General features: G+C 37.8%; 1 long non-coding RNA gene across 4 annotated transcripts; it reads right to left on the bottom strand.

Annotated features, from left to right (window-relative positions):
* Positions 1–2,644: 2,644 nt before the first annotated feature.
* LOC110889823 lies at positions 2,645–4,679 on the bottom strand. Of its 4 annotated transcripts, none has more exons than XR_002563988.2 (4): positions 4,027–4,679; positions 3,377–3,704; positions 3,156–3,267; positions 2,645–3,056 (listed from the first exon to the last, which is right to left on the bottom strand). It is a non-coding gene; the product is annotated as an uncharacterized LOC110889823 (long non-coding RNA). The 4 variants fall into 4 exon arrangements; XR_002563986.2 differs by lacking the exon at positions 4,027–4,679 and adding an exon at positions 3,869–4,020; XR_002563987.2 differs by lacking the exon at positions 4,027–4,679 and adding an exon at positions 3,844–4,008.
* Positions 4,680–7,253: the final 2,574 nt, after the last annotated feature.

Genomic DNA, 7,253 nt, shown 5'->3' with positions numbered 1-7,253 from the left:
GACCCGTACCGTTTCGAGCGGAACCGTTTCGACGCGAACCGTTTCGAGCGGAACCGTTTCGAGCGGAACCGTTTCGAGCGTAACCTTTTCGAGCCGAACCGTTTCGAGCCGAACCGTTTCGACGCGAACGTTTCGACGCGAACCGTTTCGACCCGAACCGTTTCGAGCTGAATTGTTTCGACGCGAACCGTGCCTCGAAACGGTACGGGTCGAAACGGTTCAGCTCGAAACGGTACGGGTCGAAACGGTTCAGCTCGAAACGGTTCGGTTCGAAACGGTACGGGTCGAAACGGTTCGCGTCGAAACGGTTCAGCTCGAAACGGTTCGGTTCGAAACGGTTCAACTAGAAACGGTTCGGTTCAAAACGGTTCAGCTCGAAACGGTTCGGCTCGAAACGGTTCGGTTCGAAACCGTTCGGCTCGAAACGGTTCCGCTCGAAACGGTTCAGCTCGAAACGGTATGGGTCGAAACGATTCAGCCCGAAACGGTTCGGGTCGAAACGGTACGGGGCGAAACGGTTCGCGTCGAAACGGCTCAGCTCGAAACGGTACGGGTCGAAACGGTTCGCGTCGAAACGGTTCAGCTCGAAACGGTACGGGTCGAAACGGTTCAGCTCGAAACGGTACGGGTCGAAACGGTTCGCGTCGAAACGGTTCAGCTCGAAACGGTTCAGTTCGGAACGGTTCGGTTCAAAACAGTTCAGCTCGAAACGGTTCGGCTCGAAACGGTTCGGTTCGAAACCGTTCAGCTCGAAACGGTTCAGCTCGAAACGGTATGGGTTGAAACGATTCAGCTCGAAACGGTTCGGGTCGAAAGGTACGAGTCGAAACGGTTCGCGTCGAAACGGCTCAGCTCGAAACGGTACGGGTCGAAACGGCTCAGCTCGAAACGGTACGGGTCGAAACGGTTCGCGTCGAAACGGTTCAGCTCGAAACGGTTCAGCTCGAAACGGTTCGGGTTCGAAACGGATTTTTTTTATTTTTTTAGAATTTTTTAAATTTTTTATGATTTTTTTAGAATTTTTATTATTTTTTTGAATTTTTTTTGATTTTTTGGATTTTTTTTGATTTTTTGGATTTTTTTTGATTTTTTGGAATTGGATCAAAATGGCAATTGAAAACATTTAAAATGAAAATCCCCAACATGGAGTTTTTGGATGGAGTTAGTGTATGTGATCAAAATGGCAAAAAAGGGAAAAGTCAGGGACCCAAAGGCAAAAAAAAAAACTATTTGGACTAAAATAACAAATTTGTACAAAACTCAGGGACTAAAATGAAAATTTACTCTATATATATCAACTTCTAATATTTTTCATCTGCGTCGCTATATTTCTGGCATTCAAATTCAAAATATCTACAAAGAGGGTTTCCATCGAGTTACATCACCAAACCCCCCTCCTACCCCTACTCTAGAGTCGAGTAACCAAAGATATTTTTAATTTCTGGTTGTGGATCCAAGACTTTTATTTATGTATTTACTAGGTTAATGCCCGCGCGATGCGCAGCTTCATTTAAAACCATATTATTTACTTTGAAATATAATATTTTGTACAAACGCATATATTGAAAGAAAAAAACAGAAAACTATTCAAATGCCGGAAAAAACTTCCTTGTAGACTACATTTGTTGTTTTACTCGTTACATTCCCATCTTTGTCTAGTATAAGCAACTTCACACCGCCTCTGCTTTTAACTCTTGATAACGCAACATAAAACTGACCATGTGAGAAACTGGATATTTCAAATAGAATCCAACCGTTGATAAAGATTGTTCTTGACTTTTATTAATAGCCATTGCAAAACATACATTTAAGGGGAATTGTTGTCGTTGAAACTTGATAGGAATTCTTTTATCCGTCGGTGTCAAACTGATTCGTGGAATAAATGTTCTGGTCCCTATGTTTCCTCTGGATATAATCTCCGCATCTATAACACGTTTATAAAGTTTAGTAATCCGTAGTCTCGTACCGGAAAATTGAATTGTCGCATAGTATAATATTATTAATTGTAATATGTTATTATTAGTAAAGGTAATATATTACTTCTTAAGTTATGCATTATTAATAGTAATATATTATTACTAGGAAAGGTAATATATTGAATCTTCTCCATAGCCCCTCTCTCCTTCATTATTTCTACCACACACCATAGTGACTGAAAACAGAGTTTATCCCGCGACAACAGTTTTATCGAAAGGTTGGCGGTAACTACCATATTCGAGTTATGTTTTATTTCTTACGGGTCAAATGTGTTAAAAATATACTTAAAAAGGTCACTCAATGGGTATATTTTAACACAATTGAATTAGTACATGTACCTGAGCTTTCTTATCAGCCTACCTAGTCTTCAAGACCCATATCTGATGCGCGATGTAGAGGAGGCTCGACCAAATTAAGGTTACATCTTGATGGGGTCAAAAAATAGTTGTAAAAATTTATTTAAAACCGATGTTGCGTCATCCTCTTAACCAGCTATAGGTTATAATTTACATCATATAGTAACAAAACCAATGTTTGTTACAGTCAAAGGTAAAAAAAAACATAGTTCATTACAAACAATAAATTTTTTGTCAAAGTTCATTATATTTTGGTGAAATTCGCCCTCTATAATATATCAAACATAGAGACAGAATACAATGCAGTGTTAGATATTAAAAGTGACCTTATTTCCTCTATGTAAAAAAAGTAGATTACATTCTTCCACTATGCCAGCTACAGAATTGCAAATAGAGTTCACATGCAAGTCATATGAGACAAATCAACACAAAATAAGATTGACAACAGTAATTATGTTCATAAACCCAAATCCAACCATCATTTTATTAGCAATTTGGCAATGATATATATGATTGATCAAGGGGTGTGACTACTAAGATAAGAATTCTTCTATTTTTTAAGAAGCCTGCCTCGACGCTCCACTTCTCTCTTTCTTCTTTAGGCCCATCCCCACACTCTAGGTCCATCCCTTTAGGCTCATCTCCACATCCGCTTACGTGGACGCCTACGTGGTGGATCATCCTTTGAGGACTACCCTCCTCCACACCCAATAGCCTTAGAATCTCTAAATTTTTATCTAACTTATTTTGATTTGATATACTGAGTTACAGCCATATATGATAATAAACTATTAGAATTGTATATAAAGTAATAAGATTTACCTGAGATTCATGGCTATCACAAACAGACTTATCCACCAGGAAATCCTAAAAACTGAAGAGCCTTTGATATAGGATCCAACCTTTAGTTTTTTTTCTCGTACAGTTGAGCCACCTACATGTATAATCATATTTAAAATCTTCAAATGGCAAAATTACTAACTAAGAAAACATACATACATATATAAAATATAAAATTCACTAAAAAGACACTATGAAAGTACCTCCTATGGACCAGATTTGCCTCAAAGTTTGAGTCCAGTTGGTGCTTGAGGAGTTATTCAAGGTCTTTCAGATTCAACAGCCCAAGATCTTCCCCGAAACGTTGCCTGTGATACGAACATTCAAGATCCAACACATACAAATCTATTAGCATAGTTTATCATGTTCAATAGCTTTCTTAAACACTACTTGCCTTCTAAGCGTATCCCTTTGTAACTTCACCTCTATGCCATTTGTGAGCACCTACAGTTTAGTTAAAATGTTAAAAAAATGAGAAAATCGCGCCTCAACATTGGGGCTTAGACCCGGATGTGGTTCGGCCTACTTGACCTACAAGAGTAAAAAAAAATACTATATTAGCTAAAGATGTGGTACTTCACCAAACTCAGTCACTAACACCAAAATTTAAAGAGCCCAAGACCCCACCCCTCCAGAAGAAAAGAAAGAAATTTGTGTGTCAATAATAAACCTGTGCTTGATGATTAGAAACGAACAATGTTCAATTACTGTCAATTCTTATTCAGATATCTTCTGGAGGCTGTTTGTTTTTGCTTAAAACGTCTGCAAGGAGCTTATGTATGTAGGCGGGCAGACATAAGACCTTGAAGACTGTTTGTTTAAAAAAAAAGATCTGAAAAGTGCTTTTATTAACTTAAAAAAAGCACATATATAACATCTTCGAGACCCATCAGATCTTCAAACTTATCAGTCTCCAAACAGATCTTCCTCCTCTCTCTCTCCCTCTTTAAAACCCAACACCACCTCCACCTCCACCTTCAAACCACCTCCACCGTCACCTTCAACCACCACCGCCACCACATATACAGTGCGTTGAACTTCTCTCGCAACCGTCTCCGCCGTTTCACAGTCGTACCAAAACTGGCTGAGCCTCCAGTCTTCTGTCACTAACGCCACCTCTTTCTCCTCCGTCGCCATAGCTCCGTCGTTGTCTGTGGCGAGTGAGCGCCGGAGTGTCGACGTCATCGGCGCCGGCGATAGTGTTGTGATTAATCTCACCTTCCATTTACTAGGGTTTGCTGAATACGGTAGTCTGCTACCGGCGGTTTGACAAAATTCTAAAAAGGGTTAGAGCAGTACACTTTAATTTTCTTTTTCTTTTTCACTCTTGTAGCCCAGTGGTTCAAGTTTACCCACCCCCATTCTATCCAACCCTTGATGCCCCATTCCATCCAACCCTTGATTCGGGTTGGGATTATTCGGGTTGGGGTTGTTCGGGTTGGAGTTGTTTGGGTTGAATGGATGCATGATTAGAGAAAATAGTATAAAAAATATGGAGTGTTTTTTATATAAATGGAAGAGAATGGGAGTAGAATGGGAGTAGAATGGGAGAGAATTGTATAAAAATGGATGAGATAGAGGGTATTTATTTGAATTTAAAAAGGATTTTTTTTTAATATAATATAGCCGTTACAACGGCTACATCTTTCAAAATCAGGCCCGTCTCCTCCGGCTGTGGGGAGTCGATTTTGCCGAGCCGAGCCCAGGGGGCGGTGTGGGAGACCGGCGCCGATCCTAGCCGGGCCTCAGCCGGCCCCCATATCCTTTAGTCTAAGAGATTTCTGGTTCAAAATTGCTTATGTTTTTATTCACCAAAATTTGTTATTCAACTAGATTTTTACCCATGCCGCGCGTTGCGGCGGCAACGTCACGGTTGTGACTTCGTTACATGCGATACGATGATGACATTAACGTGTGGTGCCCACGCGTGACGTGACAAGTATTTTACTTTGTTACAAACATTACGATAGTGACATTAATGTGGTTAGGCATAGATTAAAAAAAAGTAAAACGTCTCGCACGTTGTAGTGTAAAGTTAAGTAATTTAAACAAAAGAATTGAAGTGTTGGGGAAGATAAGGTGTGAAATTATTAAGTAGAAATAAATCAGGGGTCAAAGTTGTTATATAACAAAAGTTAGGGATCAATGTATTACTTACCAAAAGATTAGGGTTAGATGTGTAAAGTGTGTAAATTTGAGGGTGACAATTTCAAACCATGGTCCACCGACCATGGTTTTTAAGATATACTAGGATTTTGACCCGTCGCGCGTTGCGGCGGCGTCAAAAGTTAAAGTAACTCGTATTTATAGTGTATATTTGACCCGACTCTTTACTTAAAAAATTACATCGCCATCGAATGAAAACGTAGTATATTTGACCATATTTGACCGACTTGCTTTCAAATACAGTTTACGAACGTACACAAAATAAGTAGAACATAGATAAAAAAAAAGTATAATAATCTGTATACGGTGTAAAGTCGTAAAAGTCATTTAAACCAAAGGAGGTGTCAAGTTATTAAGTAGAAAAAGGTTAAGAATGTCAAAGTTGTCAATTACTGAAAGTTAGAAGTGAATGTGTAAATGAGCCCCTTATTTAATAACTCATCAACCTGTCGTCAGAACTCTAAATTTTCGCATGGGTTGGTTTTATATGCTGGTTTTTTAGTAAGATAGAACATGGTACAAGGTCAATTCGGTGTTGAATGGTACATAACAATGGGAGCCCCGAAGGGATTTCAACGGGGAAGACATGCTTGTAGGTGTGTAAAATAGGATGAGCCAAAGGGTGTATTTCACAGGAAGGAGAGTCCTTTTCATCATCTAAACCCATTAGAATCACGTCTTGAAAGGCACTAAATTCATGTTGAGCAACTTTCAACAAATTATTCAATGGCAGTGGTGGTTTGGTAAGATTAGTAGAGGGTGGAATGGGAGTCAACGTGATTCGTTTAGCCCCATGACTAAAATAATAAGTATTTTTATGTCACACCCTTTTTGCGACGGAAGCACGAGGTGTGATCATGAAAGGTTCTCATTGCACACGGAAGGTAAACATACTACATGCTCATAAAATAACTTCAAATACCAAACATTTCATAATTTGAAAACATAAGTTTAGCGTTTACATCGCGAGATAGGAAGAAACATTGTCTTAAAAGTTTACAACTTTATTTAAACATAAACATAGACGAAATCCACAAGCATGAGTAAGGCCGCGCGCACATCCACTTCTAGTTACCTGAAATACATGTGAGTTTTGGAAAAACGTCAACATAATAAGAGACCAAAGTAAAAAGAATTGAAACATGAAGGGCCAAAATGAAAATACGCAAAGGACATAATATAGAAAATGCACCGAGATTTCTTTTTAATATATATATAATATAATATGCTACATATTATAAGCACGACCCGTTGACTTTACAACCCTACGCATTACATGCAGAAATCTCACATATCCTACACATGTAACAAAAAGCCTACACAAATTATAAACATGAACAAGGCCATCGTTCGTAAACTTGCTAAATGATCTGTTCATTGCAAATCTTTGACTTTTCCTTGTTCCATTTACCAAAAATGGTTCAACACTTGTTGCTAAACAACATAACTAATTTTTTTAAATGAGGTAATCTTACACTTATTTTGCTTTTCTTCCTTAAATACAACTTACAAAAAACAAAACACACATTTTTCAAATTCAAGAAGATAATGATTGTTACTCGTATTTTTTTATGATTGTTAGTATAGAAGAAAAGAAGACGTTAAGTCAAATAGTCTTCTACACAATTTACATAATATACTATGGCTAGGATAGTTGAAAAGAAGTAAAAAAAAAAAAAAAAAAAAGAGTAACTTAGAAAAACACAGGAAATGAAAAAAAAAAGAAGCTAATTAGCAAAATGTGAAAAAAAAAAAACAAAAGGAATCTGTAATAAAGACACACAAACAAACTAATTAAAAATGGGAAAATATGCATTTTTAAAAATATTTACTAAAATTAAGGGTAAAATAATCATATAATATTATATTATTTTAATAAAATAAATTAAAATAGATAAATCTGTAATTCTTTAT

This window comes from Helianthus annuus, chromosome 11 (assembly GCF_002127325.2).
Source record: "Helianthus annuus cultivar XRQ/B chromosome 11, HanXRQr2.0-SUNRISE, whole genome shotgun sequence".
Taxonomy (NCBI): Eukaryota; Viridiplantae; Streptophyta; class Magnoliopsida; order Asterales; family Asteraceae; genus Helianthus; species Helianthus annuus.
This window is presented reverse-complemented; position numbering and strand designations above follow the sequence as displayed.